The following is a 17,553-nucleotide window of genomic DNA, read 5'->3' on the forward strand; positions in this document are numbered from 1 at the left end:
TGAGCCAAACCCCCAACCTGGAGAACCTCTGGCCTCTACCCTTCGACCTGTTTGGCATAGATGATCCTACCAGGAGCACTAGGCTCCCGCCGACATAGCTCTAGGGGTCACTGAGACACACAAGCCCCCCCAACCTTGAAAAGATAGTGATCCATTGTGGGGAAAGAAGAAGACCATTCCAAAATCTAGTCGCTCCCACCAACAGTTTCCTGGTTTTTATTGTCTGTTCCTTTGTTATTGGGTCTAATCACATCTGCTTCTCTGTAGGTGTTCACACCCTCAGGGTTATCAGGCTGCTCCCTGAAGCATTGCTTAATGAGGACAAGCTGAGAGCATTCTTCAACTGTTCTTCTAAATAAATCTAGATCTTCTGCTCATTGTTTGGCTGACCTTTGTGGGTGCCTAGACTTGTGCACTAGGTCCTGTATCGCCACCGGGTCATGGAATTGCCCTCTGCATAGTTGAGGGCACACCTTGGCAGGCTGTGTATATCTGTGGGTATGTCTACACTACCCCGCTAGTTCGAACTAGCGGGGTAATGTAGGCATACTGCACTTGCAAATGAAGCCCGGGATTTGAATTTCCCGGGCTTCATTTGCATAAGCGGGGTGCCGCCATTTTTAAAACCCCGCTGGTTCGAACCCTGTGCAGCGCGGCTACACGGGGCACGAACTAGGTAGTTCGAACTAGGCTTCATTTGCAAGTGCGGTATGCCTACATTACCCCGCTAGTTCGAACTAGGAGGGTAGTGTAGACATACCCTGTATGTTTCCCAGCAGGTGCCTGAGCAGTTAAAGTCCCTTTTGCCTGCAATATCCTTGCACTCCTCCACAGATGGTGCAGGGATTGAGCTCTCTTTCCCCCTGTAGGGCTGTGGCTTTGCCCATTGTTCCTGTTGTTTGTTTTTTATCTTTTGTTGTTTGTTCTCTGCTACCCTCATCATGAGTATCTTATGGGATTCATATAATTATTCCTTTGGACTTGCCTTACTTGGACTGAATGTAGACCTGGTGAAAATGTAACTTCACTGACTGAAAGGGAGCTTCCCTCAGCTAGAGCAGGCATTGACACACCCCCATTCTCCCCACTATAAGCACAAGGAGCAGGAGCCATGCTGGCTCCTCATGGGACAGGCAGAGACTAGAGCTAGGAATGGGCAATAATTTTTGATGGGGGGCCACTCCAAGTATTTGGAAAGTGGTCCAGACTGGTACTCTTCCATTATATTAATGGAGGAGGTGCAAGGTCTGGGATGGAGCTTGGGTGCAGAAGGGACTTTGGGGAAGGGAGGAAGTTGTGACCTAGGGCACTGGACTAGGGTGGCGGGGGTTGGATTATGACCTAGGGTAGGGAATTAAGGTACCGGGGGTTGGGGTAGGGATTTGGTTTGTGAACTAGGGCAGAAGGGGACTGTGATCTGGGGCAGGGGATTGGGCTGCCGGACCTGGGAGGGGATCTGGGTACAGAAGGGGAGCAGAGGATTTGGGTATGTGGAGTGTGGGGGCAGGAGTGGGGGGCAGAGGCATTGGGAAGGGAGGGACTGGGGTGTGAGAGAGAGGCTCTGCCCAGGAGACTTACCAGCCAGCAGAGGTTCCTGAATCAACCTCTCTGTCTGCCCCACCCTCTCACAGGCTGCAGACGTGCTCTGGAGCCCCTTGTGCTTCATGGCTGCCTGTTACTGAAATAGGAAGCTCCCACTGGCCAATTTCTGGCCAGAAACAGGCCGATGGGATTGTGCTGGGGATGGGAGCAGTTTCTAAAACTTCTCCCCTCCCCTCCAGACTCTGTTTTCAAAGAAAACCCCCCCATGGCTGCATTTGTGTGGGTGGGGCAAGGCAAGCTGGGAGCCTGCCTGGGGTTCCCTGCAGTATCCACAGGCCGGATCCAGCCCCTTGGCCATATTTTGCCCAGACCTAGACTTCCCAGGCCAGTGGAAAGTTTACTTTCTTTTTCTTCCTCTCCCTTCCTCCCTTTCCTCTGTGATTCCCCTGATCCTATAGTGACCATCTTGGTCTTGTTAACAAGAGAGCAAGAGTCAGGCTAAGTCTGTGGCCTGACAACGCGAGATCTGTAATTAGACGCTGCCTTCGCCTCTCGCCTCCATACGGAGATAAGGATAGAATGCTGACTCTGGTAGGGACCTTGAGATAAGGAGCATATGGGTGGAACTAAATAACTGTTAGCCATTGATGTTTGTAATGGGAAGGAGACTAATTGTTATTGTTATTATATTTAATAGACAGTATATAAACTGCTTCATAATTGCTTGTATTCGAAGATCTGCCTCGGTGAGGGGGGGACTCCCCCCCCGTCCGAACCAGTTTTTCCCTTGCTGCAGCTCGTAATAAAACTGCCTCTGGCTACTTGTTGCGTAAACACAACGCAGAGTGAGGACAATGTTTTCTTCCACAATTTCAGGGGGTTGGCTGGTGGGAAGCAGGGCTGGTCCAAGGAGGGGGGGTCGGGGTTAGCAGGGCTGGCTGGGGAAGATCGGGGGGAGCGGAGCTGACTGGGGGAGATTGGGGGAGGAGAACCAGCCGGCAGGAAGCAGGGCTGGCTGGGAGTGGGGGGTTGGGAGCAGTGCGGGGAGAGAATTGCCGGCGGGGAGCAGGACTGACCCGGGCACATGCAGATCCCAGGGTGCTGCTTGTCCTGCATATGATCCCGGCGAAGCATGAGCGAGTCCACCTACTGCTCCACAACATGCTTGTACAGAGCTCAGGAGCAGGGGCAGATGACCGTTTTGCGGGGCCCCGGGCAGCATAATGCCGCGGGGCCCCCCTTTGCCACAGCGCATGCTCAGTGAGGTCATGCGCATACGTAGCGGCGCCACGGCGCATGCGCAGGGCTTTCTGAAGCAAGGGGCCCAGGGCGGCTGCCCTGTTCGCCCTGCCCTATATCCGCCCCTGCTCAGGAGCACGGACAGGGCTTCTCTTCCTCCCCAAGGCGTCATTCCTATGTCAGACGCAACCAGAGGCTCCCAGCGCCGATCACGCTCCGCCTCCCAGCCACTTCCCTCACCCCCGCCAGGCTTCCGTCTGGCACCCAGCCGGCAAAACAGAAAATACCAGACATTACACATGTCTGGTATTTTCTGAATTTTTTTACCGGACAGAGGCCCCAAAAACCAGACGGTCCAGTTGAATACCGGACACTTGGCAACCCTAGGAATGAAATCTGCATGGTTTGGAAGGACACCGATGGCTGTATCCCAGCCTTCCTGGCTACAGGTTCACCAGGCTTTGTTTGAGCAGCTTGTCCCTCTGACAGTGACCCCAGAAAAGGACAATAGAAGCAAGAACCACGACCTCTTGGACTTCAGCTGCAGGAGCTGCCCTGCTCTGCCCTGTCCTTTGACCTTGACTCCAGAAGGAGAGAGGCATGAAAGGAACTGGAGTGTCTGGCACCAACTCCCTGCAGTTCACCTTCCAGCTGCTGCCCTCGCTGCTACCATCCTGCAACTGAGACAATCTCAGGCTGCTGCAGATAGCCTCAGACACAAAGGGAGTGAATGAAAGTCAAAGGATCAAATGGAAGGAGCTGGCAGCTGGAGCAGGATCTCCAAGGGTGGGTCCCAGCTTTGCAAAAAGAGGTTTGGTGAATGTGAATAGCTCCATGAGTAGAATGGCTCCATGTGACTTGTGGGGGGGGAAGGGAGACTATTCCTGCACAGTCCCCACTGCTTGGCTTGGTTCACTGCCTGCAGTCTGGATGGAGCATAGGATCCAGGTGAAGACTTCTGGGGGAGCATACAGATATGATAGCTTTGCTCTGGCTATGCTCTCTTCGCAGCTGCGGGAAAAGATCAGTGGAACTGTGCAGTCAAGGGCCACCAGCTCTGCCGTGTTCCAATACACAATTCCAGCAGCAGTGTGGCAGAGCCTGTAGAGCTGGGCTCTGGAGGGCATTCCATTCCTGCAAAGAGCTCTGGCATCCTCCTGAGGAGCATGGGTTTTCAGGACTGCAGAACCTTCCATGCCTTGGGTTTTATAAGGAATAAAATTTGTCCCTTCAAAGAGCTGCCACATTCCAGCCCTGGCCCAGGGATGAGTCTAGTAAAGTTAACTTGCATATGCCTCAGGAAAATATTGCTATTGACAGTGATAACTTGTTGCAAATTGTTGCATCTGATCTGTGTTTCCAGGGGTTGTCGGAGCAGGACAGTTAGCTCCTTAGGACCAGGACTTGATCTCTGCTTGGGTTCTGGAACATCTATGTAGCCTGATTGCTACTAATTGTAATATATAAATACTGAAATAGAGACCAATATGCTGGGGGCTGTACAAGCACTTAGAAAAACATGCTCCTGGTCCCAGAAAAATTACAGTCATAGGCCTTGATCCTGCAAATCAGCAAGTGCCTAATTTGCAGTCTGAGTTTCACTGAAGTCAATTATTTGAGGACTCTTTGAAGACACGCCATGGGAATACCCTTCACTGTGCTGGTAAGAACATTCTCCAAGACCCTGAGCACTTGCTCCCAAAGTTGGTGTCCCAGGGTCTATGATGATTAGGTAATTTTATGGGACTTGTGGGCAATGTTCCTTCTAATCTTTCCCATCCATGTGCAGATTTTTCCCATCTGTGTGTGTCAAGTATGGGTTCTCTTGGCCAAGCCTCGCACCTATAGCCGAGATCTACCTCAGCAATCTCACCACGTCACATGGATAGCAACAAGGCTTATCTACCAATAAAATGGAGCTTGTCAGAGTCCAGCACTCAACACCATATATGGGCCTCACACCACACCCATGCCACTCCCAGAGCACAAACAACACCAAATATGGTAATAGGCAAGAACATAAAAACCTCTCTGCCCTTAGCTGGGGGAGGACTATGGGATGCTGGAAGACAGAATCTGAGTCTGGCTTAGGACTGATCACCCAAAGGCTGCCTCCCACCCACCGAATCTAAAAAGTCTAAAAGGGGTGTATGAATCTGGAGCATGCTCCTGTTTCCTTGTGTGTCTTTGTGTTGTTGTTGCTGAGTTTGTAAGTATTTAATTTGCCCCCACTGTTGTTAAGTTGTTTAAAAGAGCCAGGTTAGAAAAAATATTGCTACCCTTGCTATTGTCAGTGTTAAAGAAACAGTTTTTTTAAAGTGTGTATATATTTGACTTAGCTGTAACTTAGGTAGGGTTTAAAAGTTGTTGTATGGTAAATATTAGGTAGTTGTTCTGCTTAATAAATCACTCCTTCTTTAGCAAAACTTGTTGTCTTGCCATCATTCTGTATTTTCACTGGGTATTTGGCCTTAAGCCTCTGGGGCTCCTACCATTTTATCGAACCCAGCACCAACAGTGTGTAATAAATTTTATGTGCACCAAGGTATGTGTGAATGTGCACCACCAGTAGAAACCAAAAAACCTACCTACAAGCATTCTGCTAATCAGCTGGGTGGCAATGAAATCACTCCTGAATGGCTACACATGTGCACAGATTACTGGGAGCTCTGTTTGTGGTGGCAGTTAGGCCATGGGGGCATTCCCTTTGTGGTCTAACTAATGCACTTCACCTGGCTTGGGTTGGAGGGCTAGAAGGGAGTATCATTAAACAAATCTGATAGAAAGGCTGGCGGGGACTTATAAATCCCATGTGAGCTTGCTCTCATCTTGATGGCCAGAGCTGATGCTGGTGGAGCTCTGGGAGCATGAGCACCCTGGGAGAGTCGGAGTGCTAGTCTAAGCCATCTGGAGCACTGCTTTAATCAGACCTGCTCAAAGGAAATCTTAGAGCTGCAGTGCTGCAAATAGCCCTAATGGAGGTTGGCCCTGAGATAAAACGTGGTGGTGAAACTGAATTAGTGTTGGTGTGGTGGCTCTATTTAGACCATATTCCTACATCCTGCTTGTGGGGAGGGTGATGATCCACTATCTAATTGTTCTCATCTTTGGAAGAGTTTCCCTTCTCTCTTGCCTTGACCCATGCTTCAGAGTAAGGCTAATACTGTTTGTCTCCCTCCACCCCACCCCCATTCATTTTTTTTTTTAAAGCTTTTGGTGGCTGCTTTCCTGTCTCTGTAAGGGAAGTGCCTTTCCTGCATACCCAGCCCCAGGAGAGGCTCAGAAATTTCTGCACTGCTAAGTGGTACAGTGCCGCTTGGGAAAGCCACACTTGACCTCCCCCCCAGGTTAGGTTTTCCATGGGGGGTGGAGGTAAGTGGACGAAGTGTTGATTCATCCCTTGAACAAAGCTCTGCCTGTGGGGAGCAGGGGGCCTGAGCTTGCCTTGCAGAGTGATGGATGGGGGGAGGGATCAGTTTCACCCTCCGTGAGAGTGAAGAGACAAAAGGCCTAGTGATCTGTCCGCACAGAGGGCCCAGCTCAATTTATCAAGCAGCACAAAGCCACCTTCCCTCCCCCATGGGCAAACATAACCTGCCTAGGGTCAGTGAGATTGTGCCTCTGTCCCAGGGAGAAGCCAACGTTCTGGATAGAAGCAATCACATTGATGCCCTGAAGTTCCCTTCTTTCTCTTGTATATGAAACCCAGTTCCCTTTTTAGAGTTGTCCCCAGTTCCACCCACTCTGTCTGAACCAGCCATCTCCCCAGGCCACAGCAGCACCTGTGCTGTGTCTAGTGAAGTTCACTGCCCCTGTAACAAACTTGGCCCAACCATCTCCATTAGCATAACAAACATATCCTTGCCCAGTGTAATGCACAGCTTAGCATCTTCATTTCTCCTAAGCAACTAGCAGCAAGGCAAGTGGGACCTAGGTGCAGCCTGCACAATAGCACAATGTTCTCTATGGAGGACATACCTCACCTTTACTTTAAGTTGTGTTATGGTAGTGCCTAGAGTTGCCAGTGAAGATCCCAGGGCCCCAGTGTGCAGACATCAGGTAGGAGAAAAGAAGTGATATTGCCATTTTATAAATGGGGACCAGAGAGGTGGGTTTGAATCCAGGTGACCAGTGCCCTACTATGAGACCACTCTCCATAACCATGGGATCTAGGTGACCAAGGTGCTGTTTAAAAAGCAGCAGCTTGGCTCATGCTCTTCGTTGCACCTCTGATTTTGGAATTCTCATATGTGAAGCTGCTCTTGCTCTTTGGTTTCCACAGGAAAGCGCTGCCAGGCTATTCTGTGCTTATTTGTGCAGGGCTGACCGTGCTCAGTGCTACACAGTGTACATACCGTGGAAGCCAGGTCCTGCCTTGAAGCTGACTGAACCTAAGGTGAGACCTAGAATACAGTACCCACAGTGCAGAGTGACTCAGGCTTATTTTTCATTATTTCTTTCATTGATGTGTAAAGCTCTCTTCTTGTGGGAATGGTGGCAGAAGTGGATTTTTGGAAAGGATTTGAGCATCTGCACATGCAAGAGGGTGGCCTGGAATCCCAAGTGTCTGTATTGTGGAGAAACCTGTGCAAAAAGATTGTTCTGCCATGGCCTGAAGGAGGCAGGCTCACCAGTGCATAAGTTCTCATCATTAGCCCCTCAGACGAGGAACAATTTCCTCACTTCTGTTCCTGTGTGTGTTTCCTGTCGGTCCTGTCAGCTTCTCTCAATGATCCCTGCACTCAAGATAAGTCTCATGCAGTGAGGCAGCTCTGAGACAGCTAGGCTCAACCTATGGGGAGCTTTAAGGTTAGCACCAGGACCTTAAAGCAGATGCGGTAAGAAATGAGGAATGGGCGTGAGGCAAGCACACCAGGGTAATGTGCACGTTCCTTTTTCTATTGCTGCAGGCTGATGTGTGTTGTACTTCTTGAAGCTATTACATGGCCCCTGACCTTTAGGTTTCAGCTTCTCCAACACCTTCCTTCAGAGGCTCTCAAAGCACTTTAAAAACAAGTTAACCCCCTTGCCCTCCAGTGAGGTACGTAAGAATTATTGGCAAGCTGATGCCCAGAGGTGGCAGTAATGTGCTTAGTATTGCACAGTGCTAATGGCAGGGTTGGAGCTAGAGCTCAGATCTCCACAAGATGCACATAAAAGCAAGGCCAAATATGCATCTCTGGAGTGTCTCAAAGTAAATACGGTGGGAGCCATTTATAGTCAGCTGGGTTATAAAAAATGGGGAGACAATTTTCAGATTTTCCATGGAGTTTCACTCCTCCTGCATCACCCCTGTGACCTGTCATCTTGGTCTATGCACATCATCATATGAGGGATGCTTCACTCCCTTATACCAGGGTTCAGCTTGGCAAATCCCCTTGTATGGCAGGCTGGTGTACAGTGCTGTAGTCCTACAGGCATTATCTTTACCTCCTGACCAAGCAGGAGGATGAAGTGAGTAGGGGAGCTATAAAGAGTGATTTCTGATGTGTATGGTAAGGAGTAGAAAGGAGCCAGGCTGGCATTGCTATAGCTGGGAATGAAGAGGTGGACTTCCAGAACGTATACCCTCTCTGTACTTTCCATGTTCAGACCTGGTATGAAGGGAAGATGCATCCTATTACAGCAGCACTCCACTTACAGTAACCCATTGTATGGGACTGTGCGCACCTTGGGTCTAGCCCAGTGGGTCTAGCTTTGGTTTACGGTTGGTGGGTGGGAGGCTCCAGTCACAGAACTTTGGGCTGCATTTGCTTGCTGTGCAGTGGTGGGCTCTGGCCCCAAGCTCAGCCCTCATTACCCCTGGCTGCTGCTGCCTTGCTAAGTGCACCATTGTGCTGGTCCACACTGCATCTGTACGAGGGATGTAATAGTGTAGTTGATTAACCGATTAATTGATCAGCAAAAGCTCATAGGTTAATGCTTATAGACTACATGCATTTCATTTCCCCCATCCATTGCCAGTAAATTTTTTAGCAGGCTGGCCAGCAGCCTGGCTCAGTCCTGGCTTACACTGGGTCCAGGACCTACCCCTGCTGCAGCTCTGCATTTAAAGTGTATTAGGAGCCAGGCAGGCAGCCCAGCTTAGTTCCGGCTCTTGCTGGGTCCAGGAGCTCAGACGCTCCTGTAAACGGGCTGCTGCCACCCCGAGCTGCTGCGGACCAGCTCCCGCCTGGCATCCTGCTCTGCTGCCTCTGATACAGTGGCTGCCAGTCCTGCCCTCAGGGACTGTAGAATAGTCAACGAACCAATAAGAATTCATGATTACTGGATTATTTAATTAACCGATATTTAACATCCCTAATCCATACCCATCTCCCCATTCAGGGCTTAATTTGTCCTTGGGTTTGCCAGGGCTGAAGTCTGCTATGAAAAGTGATAGTTGTATGTTTAATATCCCTTTTCACAGCCAACTTAGTAACTAGCAAGTATTTCAAAAAAGTCATGTAAAAAGCAGAAAAAAAGACAACATAGAAAGCACCTTATTTGTGTTTCTATTCAGTTTTGGTCCATTAGAAATAACTGAACATTACTACAGAGTTTGCAAAAGACACCTACATAAATAAATGTACAGTGAGTTGGACATATGTACATATTTACTTGTTTTTCCTAAAATTAAGTATTTTGGGAAAAATATTAGAGGTAGGTGGTCGCATGTATTTTGAGAACCTCTGGCTACAAATCAGGAGCCCGCAGATACAAAGCATGTTGTGGGTTCTGGTTATATTTTACTCCAGCAACTAGCAGGTCTTTGAGTTTGTCATGTCTAATTGCTGGGGTGGAGGAGAGTTTTGCAGGGCCCAGGGTGCGGAGCCTATTGAAGCGCGGGGCCCAGGGCAGCACAATTTTGTGCATGTGACACGGCCACAGCCGAAAGGTAGTAGCGCGTGCGCGCGGGGCCTATTGAAGCCCAGGGCAGCCGCCCCGCTCACCGTGCCCTATATCCGCCGCTGTCTGTTAATTAAAACATTAGCTGTTAGCTGTGTTTCTATAGCTAGGAATGCCTGGGAAGAGCAGAAATCCAATAGTATTACAAGTATTGCACCTGGGTCTGATTAGCATGGGTGTGAATAGAAGAACTGCAATACTGGGTCAGACTAAAGGTCTATCTAATCCAGTATCCTGTCATCTGACAGTGGCCACTGCTAGGTATCCCAGAGGGGATGAATTAAACAGATAATCAAATGATCCAACCCCAGTCACCCATTCCCAGCCCTGACAAACAGGCTAGGGACACCATCCCTGCTTATTCTGGCTAATCGCCATTGATGGACCTATCCTCTGTGACCTTATCTAGTAAAAGTGCTGGCCTTTCACAATCTTCTCTAATAGGGAGTTCCACAGGTTGACTGTACACTGTGTGAGGAAAATACTTCCTTTTGGTTGTTTAAAACCTGCTTGCTGCCTGTTAATTTCACTTTTTGACCCCTAGTTCTTATGTTATGGGAAGGAATGAACAAATTTTCTTCACTAGTCGTGATTTTATACCCCTTTATCATATGCCCCTTAGTTGTCTCTTTTCCAAGCTGAAAAGTCATGGTCTAATTATTCTCTCCTCATATGGCAGCCGTTCCTGCGGGCGTGCTCCAAGGTTTTGGACCCTCCCCCCCCAGCAGACCAGGGACACTAGAGCAAAGCCGCGGCCTGGGCGGCTTTGCTCCCGGGCAAATGAGCAAAGCTGCCCAGGCGGCGGCTTTGCTCGGGTGTCCCTGGTCTGCTGGGGGGGTCCAGCGGCTTTGCTGGACCCCCCCCCAGCAGACCAGAGAGACCGGGAGAAGCTTTTCTCGCCCCGGAGGATACGGGTGGCGACCCGCCGCCCGTGAGCTCCGGGGCGAGAAAAGCCCCGTTCGTAAGTGCGGATCCGACATAAGTCGGATCCGCGTAAGTCAGGGACTGCCTGTATTTCCAATTCCAATATATCTTTTTTGAGATGAGGCGATCACATCTGCACGCAGTATTCAGTATGCGTTTGTACCATGGATTTATATAGAGGCAGTTTGATAGTTTCTGTCTTATGTTTCCTTTCTTAATTATTCCCAACATTCTGCACATTGTGGAGAGTTCTCTGAAAACATCCACTCAGTGACTCCAAGATCTTTTTGAGTGGTAACACCTAATTTAGACTCCATGTGACTGCAGATATTGGGATTTCTGAGATGCTACTGAAAAGAGAAGGACTGTGCTGTTGGAGAGAGCTTGCTCTCCAATCGTGGGAAATTTCAACATGGAATGAAAGCTTTTTATTTGGGAAGGAAAACTGGAGTATGTGCCTTGCAATTCTGCATTAATGAGAATAAGCAGATGCAACTGCAAGCAGGGCAAACAGCCCTTAGCTCCAGTTTGACCCTGTCTCTGGTAATAGGTTACTAAGAGCCATGGTCTGAGCTCTGGCTCTCTGGAGGTTGAAGTGTGCATGTCAATAATCAGGCAGACTAGGCCCCTCTCTCCAAATGCACCCTGCACTGCTGATCTGTTTGTAATCCTCACACGTTTAGTGTCCCACAGTTGTTTTGCTAAGAGTGGTACTGCTGAATCAGCTGTTCTGGAAGAGGCTTCTTCTATCTGTGAATGTTGCTAGAGCTCATCTTCCCACCTTGTGCTCGTGGGAGATTGCAATTTGCTGAAAGAGCCTCCCTGACAGGGTGTAGCATGTTTCGTGTCAGCCAGTGACTTGGACAGGCCATCTTGTTTCTAGGAGTTCACTGTGTGAAGCCTTGCCCAGCCTGCTGTGGGGTGTAAGAAGGGCACATCCTTCCAGCCCTTCTGCTTCCTCCACCACAGCACTGAGACTAATGCCCAGAGTTTGAAATGTTTGAAAACATTTTGATAAACTTCCAAACGTCTGTTGTACAAACCAGATGTGCGAGCCCTGTCTGTAAATTCCCTTCTGAAGAACAGGTGTGCAGTAATAACTTTAGCAGCAGACCCAAAGCTCACAGGGTCATCAAATTGCATAGAGCTCTGGGGCTTGGTGCCTTTCCCACCATGCAGCATAGGCGAGGTTTTCTAGGAGTGTCAAGCATGTTAGGGGTTTGCATGCAGTCAAGATCAACACAGATTCAGTTTGTAGAAAGAGTGAGGCATGGAATGAGTAGGACACAGAAATCTATAGTCCCAAAGCACACTGCACTAATTAAGAGGCTCTTTGCCCTGGTTGCTAGGGCAACACAGTGATGTCCATGGATACATTTGTTTGGGAGCGCCCTATGGATGGAGCACAAAGCTAGATTTGGCCAGCATCCTCGATAATAAGTCGTATTCTATACACGTGTGAATGAGACACCTCAGGGGCTGTGGGGCTTGGGAAGAGGTCCTGTGTCTCAGATCTGCTCCCTGTTGTTTCTTGACAGCTCTGAATCACCATCAACTCAACTCTGCTGCTGCAAGAATATGGATGCTGAAGTGAGTCAACTTCTTCCCAGGTCCCCAAACCCTGAGAGGCCTTGTTCTGGAAATCTGGGCGTTGAGGTGTAGAGGGGGAGGGGAAAGGCCTGAGCTTCAGTCCTCTGTGGGGAACTGTACCTTTAAGAGACTTGGGCAAGAGCTAGTTGGAGTCCCTTTTATTGTTATGCACAGGCTCATGTCACACAGTGCTGATCAGTTTGAACTCAGACACTAAATGAAGCAGACCTCCATCAGGTTCCTTGCCTTGGCGTGCTCTCTTGCTGGGGCTGGATCTCTGAGTAGTTCTTCGAGGAGTGTCCCGTGGGTGTTCCACCTTAGGTGCACCAGCACCACTGGCACCCATTGTCAGCAAACTTTTGATAGCAGTGCCTCTGATTGGCTGTGCATGCAGAGCGCTGGTGTGCCACGCTTGGAATGATCATCTCGTGTGCACAGCCATCCGGCTCCTCAGTTCTCTGACTGCTGCTGGCTTCAGTCGCACAGAGCAGTTGCCCTCATTTACCTCATTCTACTATAGTTAGACTTAAAATTAGTGCTTAGTGTTAGCATTACTTAGCTTAGTCTAATGTTTTCCTCTTACATTTATTTAAAAAAAAGGGAGAGAAGGGGGAAGGAAGAGTAAGAGCAAGGGACTCTTCCCTCTGCTTCTCAGAAGTTGTAGTTTATCCACCACCTACACAGACTCATGGTCTTTAGCAAAAAGAGACAGCCTCAAAACGGACCTTGTACCAAAACATGCCTGGCTCCCCAGCATTCAAAAAGTGAAAATCCTGTAAATTGTCCATTTCAATATCAGATAGACACGAGCGGTGTGTCTGCTGCCTGGATCAAGAACACAATACACAGCAGTGCAAACACTGCCTGCAGCTGACCAGTAGAACAAGAAGAGCCAGGGAATTCCAGCTTAAAATAATGCAGCTGGAGGAAGACTCTACAGCTGCTGGTAGACAAGATAGAATCTTGCCCCCCCAGGCTCATGCCAGAGGGGCAACTACTCTATCAAGCCCCAGGGACCAGGACAGGGCTCAAATGCTGAGGAAAAAGGTCCCACTCCTCAGCAGGCTCTGACTCCCCACTGAGGAAGCACTCTGTGAACAGCAAGTCTGTCTCTGTGCCCGCCGCAGCTAAGCCGCCAGAGAAACAGAAGGGGAATGCGGCTGGTACTCACAAAAGCCAGGACTACAAAGAGAAGGTTCAACCTTCCCCCCCGCCCTCCTCAAACCGGATGAGGAACCTAAACATAGAAGCTCCAAGCTGGCACCCGCAAAGCCGCTGTCAGCGGCACTGGTGAGAGTGCAATCCGTGCCGGCACCAAGCGCTGCAGGGCAAACTCTTAAAGAGCCAGCATCGGCTAAGAGCGGGAACGCTCATAAGAGGCACTTGGCCCTGGCTTGACCTTCATTACTGGCACCGACAATGCGTTTCACTCCGAGGCCCATCCTGCCCCCCCTCAGTTGCCTCAGTTTATCTCCACAGCAGAACTGCGAGTGAGAGAAATACCAGGCACGCCTCCGTTTAGAACAGGTGCCACCCCAAATACTTGTAGATATAGTCTCTCAGTAACACCAGCCTTGGCGCCTTCCTTACTCACTGATAATGAGGAGGATGCCATAAATATGCACGCTCCCAGAAGCTTGTTTCCCAGCCCTTTGTGACTGCAGCAGTGGCAACAGCCACAAGGGCTCCTGCCACCCATTTCACTCAACTGGCCATACTGGGACCCATGGGTGCCATATAGAGGGCAACAACCTCAGCAGCCCCACCTACCATAGGCTCTCAACCCCCACACTCTCCCCACATAGTCACCTGACCATCCTGCCTTCTCAGAGCAGAGAAGGATGTCACGGGCAGAAAGGACCTTAGAAGACCTGCCACTAACTGAGCACCTTCCATTCTTGTCAGCCGATGACACAATCATGTCCCCGCCCCCCAATGCAGGGGATGATTTCAAATCCTTTCAGGAGCTCTTTAAGAGGGTTGCAGACACACTGGACATATCGCTCTCAGCTCTGCCTGAGACTCTGCATAAGCTAACGAATGTTCTGCACGCTTCACCACAGGCCAAGCTGGCAATCCCAATGATTGAAGCACTCATGGAGCCTGCCAAAATTCTATAGCAAACACCAGCAACAATCCCACCGAGTGGTAAAAGATCTGACCGCAAGTATTATGTGGCCCCGAAAGGTGCAGAATTTCTATTCTCTCATCCCACTCCAAATTCCCCAGTGGTCGAGGCAGTCAACCAAAAGGGCAAGCAGCAGGCCACGCGCACAGTAGCCTAAGACAAGGACTGGAAGTGTTTGGACCTAACGGGCAAGAAGGGTTTACTTGTCTGCTAGCCTTCAGCTCAGGATTGCTAACTATGTGATCCTCTGTGCAAAGTATACACATCACATTTTCAATCAATTGTCAAATGTTATTGGAGAGCTTCTAGACAACAAAGAAGAGCAATAGAAGGAAGGACATTAATTTCTAGAACAGCCCTATAGGCTGCACTAAACTTAGAAGACACTGCCTCAATGTCCCTAGTGCCTGCAGTCGTAATGAGGCATGCTTCATGGCTCCAGCTTCCCAAGAGAGGTCCAGTCCGTGGTGGAAGATTTACCCTTTGAAGGCATGAAGCTTTTCACTGAATCCAAGAATGCCTCACTTCATACGCTGAAGGACTCAAGAGCCACACTGAAGACCTTAGTCATACACGTACCGATGAATAGGAAGAAACAGGGAAGATCTTTCACACAGAGATAAACCTATACCATTCAACCAAGACTGCAGGTGCCGACCAAGAAAGAAAAGGCATAGGCAAGCATCTGACCAGGCAGCCATACAAAAACCTTCAACATCTCGTCAAGCGTTTTGATGATCTGGTCGAGGGTCGGACAGCTCTGAGATCTCCAGGGCAGCAATTCATACTTCGTACAGTATTTGGCAGCAGCCTAGCTGCATTTTATCCAGCAGACCTTCACCATGAACAAGTGAGTGTTGGAGAACATTGAAACTGGATACTCCATCCCATCCCCCACTACCAACCCTCCTCCCTGTCCCACTTCAAGGACCCCTTACAAATAGGTTCTCGTATACGAGGCACAACACCTCTTACAACTAGGGGCAATAGAAGAGGTTCCACCAGAGCACAGTGGGAGGGGATTTTACTCCCACTACTTCACCACCACCAAGACAGGGGGTTGGAGACTGATTTTAGATCTTCGAAAACTCAATTGCTTTGTCTGCTACCAAATGCCTACAACTACTGGGACACATGGCAGCGGCCATATTTGTGGTACTACATGCTCAGCGGCACATGAGACCATTACAGGCATGGCTAAGGATGGTGTAAAGGCCACACACATGCACCATCTAAACAGACAACTTTCCATACCAAACAAGATAAAGTCCACGCTTACATGGTGGACACTGCATCACAATGTGTGCAGCAGGGTACCCATCCAGCGACCACCTGTAACACTAACAATCACTACAGATGCCTCGCCAGTGTTTTTTTGTGTGACTGTACTGCCAGGTACACAATACCGGCACCTGCAGACGAAGTACTGGCACCTCCAGTCAGAGCTCAACAACTTTTCCCCTGGAGTACCATCACCTTTTATTTTTTTTCTAAACAAACAAAAAACAGCACTGCGCCTCACTAATATGACATGGAGCAAACCTGGGCAAACATGTCATACAAGCCCAATGGCAACGCCTACCTTCCTCCCTCGGCTTCAGATCCAAGTGCATCACGGTCAGAGAAGGAACTGAGGAGGCGGTTGGCTGTGCAGGCAGGATGACTGTTCCAAGCGTTGACTCTGAATGCACAGCCAACTGGGGAGAGGGGAGGCACTGCTATCAAGTCTGCTGACCATGGGCACAGCGGAGCTTGCGCACCTGAGGTGGAGCGGAGCACCCACGAGGACAACCATCTCGAAGAGCTCCAGTTACTGCACAGGGTGAGTAACCTTTCCTTCTGCGCTGCTCTGGGGAGGAGCAGAATTTAGTCCTGGGGAGAGAGTGAGATGTGGAGTATAGGTTTGCAGATGAGCTCTTGGGAAGACAATGGCAATGCAGCTCAATGGTGTGTATGAGCACTAGTGCCCTCTGCAGGAAGGAATGAAAGCCATGCTACAGTGCAGTCAAGTGATCGGTGAGAAGGGGTGTTTGATGCAGATGAGTTGGGATTCAAGGGACAAAATAAGGGAGATTTAACTGTAGACAAAAGCTGCGGCCCCAGAGGACTGCAGAGGAGGAAAACATGCTTCCCAGACCATCTCCGATAATGCCTCAAGATCCTGCAGTCTTTGGTTGGTTTTAACTCCTGATACCCATTGGGTAACACATGTAGCTAGTTGGGCGTTGGTAGTGATGCTCCTATATTCCACAGCTACCTCTATAAGCTAGAAAGACAAGAGCCAAGTCAGTTGTGGGAGGTGAGGACTGACCAAGAATAATAGGGCAGTTTGGAGACACGTCCTGGGAGCCATTATATGCTGTATGGTAAGTCTATGAGGAGTGCACTACATCATTAGCATTTTTGCCCAACAGGATTGTACTATGCAAATTAATTACAACCTCCCTAATTGTTTGCCAACTGACTTACTTGCCACTGATGTCACAAACCCACCAGCCAAAATCAATGTTGTTTGCTCATTCCCAACATTAATTTATTAATGAACTCTTAGTACTGACTCAAAATCACTCTCAGTGCCTCTAGTTCAGTGGTGACCAACCAGTTGATCAGGATCTGCTGCTAGATCTTGGAGCCTCTGACAGGTGATCCTCACTGGTTTGGCCAAGAAGCTATCAAGTGCAGCACTTCAGCTGTCCCTCTCCCTACTGCACACCTCCTGCCCTTTGCCTTGGAGCTGTCCCCTCAGGAGCCTCCAGCTTCCTATGCATGGCAGGAGAGGGTGAGGGGTGCTCCTGCCAAGGTGCCCCCTTTCCCACTCTGTATCCTATTTCCACAAAGCAGACAGGAGGCACAACAAAACTTAGTGGAGTTTGCTGGCTGCTTTAGGCAGTTGGCCAGGAGGGGGTGAGCCTGTCTTAGCCCCACTGCACCACCAGCCAGAAGCCACCTAAGATAAGCAGTGCCCCACTGGAGCCTATATCCTGAACTCCTACCCTAGTTATGAAGCCTCTCTGCTCCCCAAGCTCCTGCCGCAGCCCGGAGCACCTGTGTATCCAAACACTCTCCCAGAGCCTGCACCTAGAACTTCCTCTGGCACCCCAGCTGCTTGCCCCGGGCTCAGCTCAGAGCCGCCCTGCCTGCGCTCTAGATCACTTAATCCAAGACCAGAGACTGTGCCCAATGCCTGATGAAAGGGAGCGAGAAATGGAGTGAGCAGGGGGCAGGGCCTTGGAGAAGGGACA

General features: G+C 49.7%; 1 long non-coding RNA gene across 2 annotated transcripts; it reads left to right on the top strand.

Annotated features, from left to right (window-relative positions):
- The first annotated feature begins 2,562 nt into the window (after positions 1 to 2,562).
- Positions 2,563 to 16,801, top strand: LOC142829104 (uncharacterized). 2 transcript variants are annotated; one of them, XR_012903383.2, is made up of 3 exons: positions 2,563 to 4,990; positions 7,064 to 7,177; positions 12,132 to 16,801. It is a non-coding gene; the product is annotated as an uncharacterized LOC142829104 (long non-coding RNA). The 2 variants fall into 2 exon arrangements; XR_012903382.2 differs by lacking the exon at positions 2,563 to 4,990 and adding an exon at positions 5,625 to 5,762.
- Positions 16,802 to 17,553: the final 752 nt, after the last annotated feature.

This window comes from Pelodiscus sinensis, chromosome 5, assembly GCF_052426305.1.
Source record: "Pelodiscus sinensis isolate ZL-2025 chromosome 5, ASM5242630v1, whole genome shotgun sequence".
NCBI classification, from domain to species: domain Eukaryota; kingdom Metazoa; phylum Chordata; order Testudines; family Trionychidae; genus Pelodiscus; species Pelodiscus sinensis.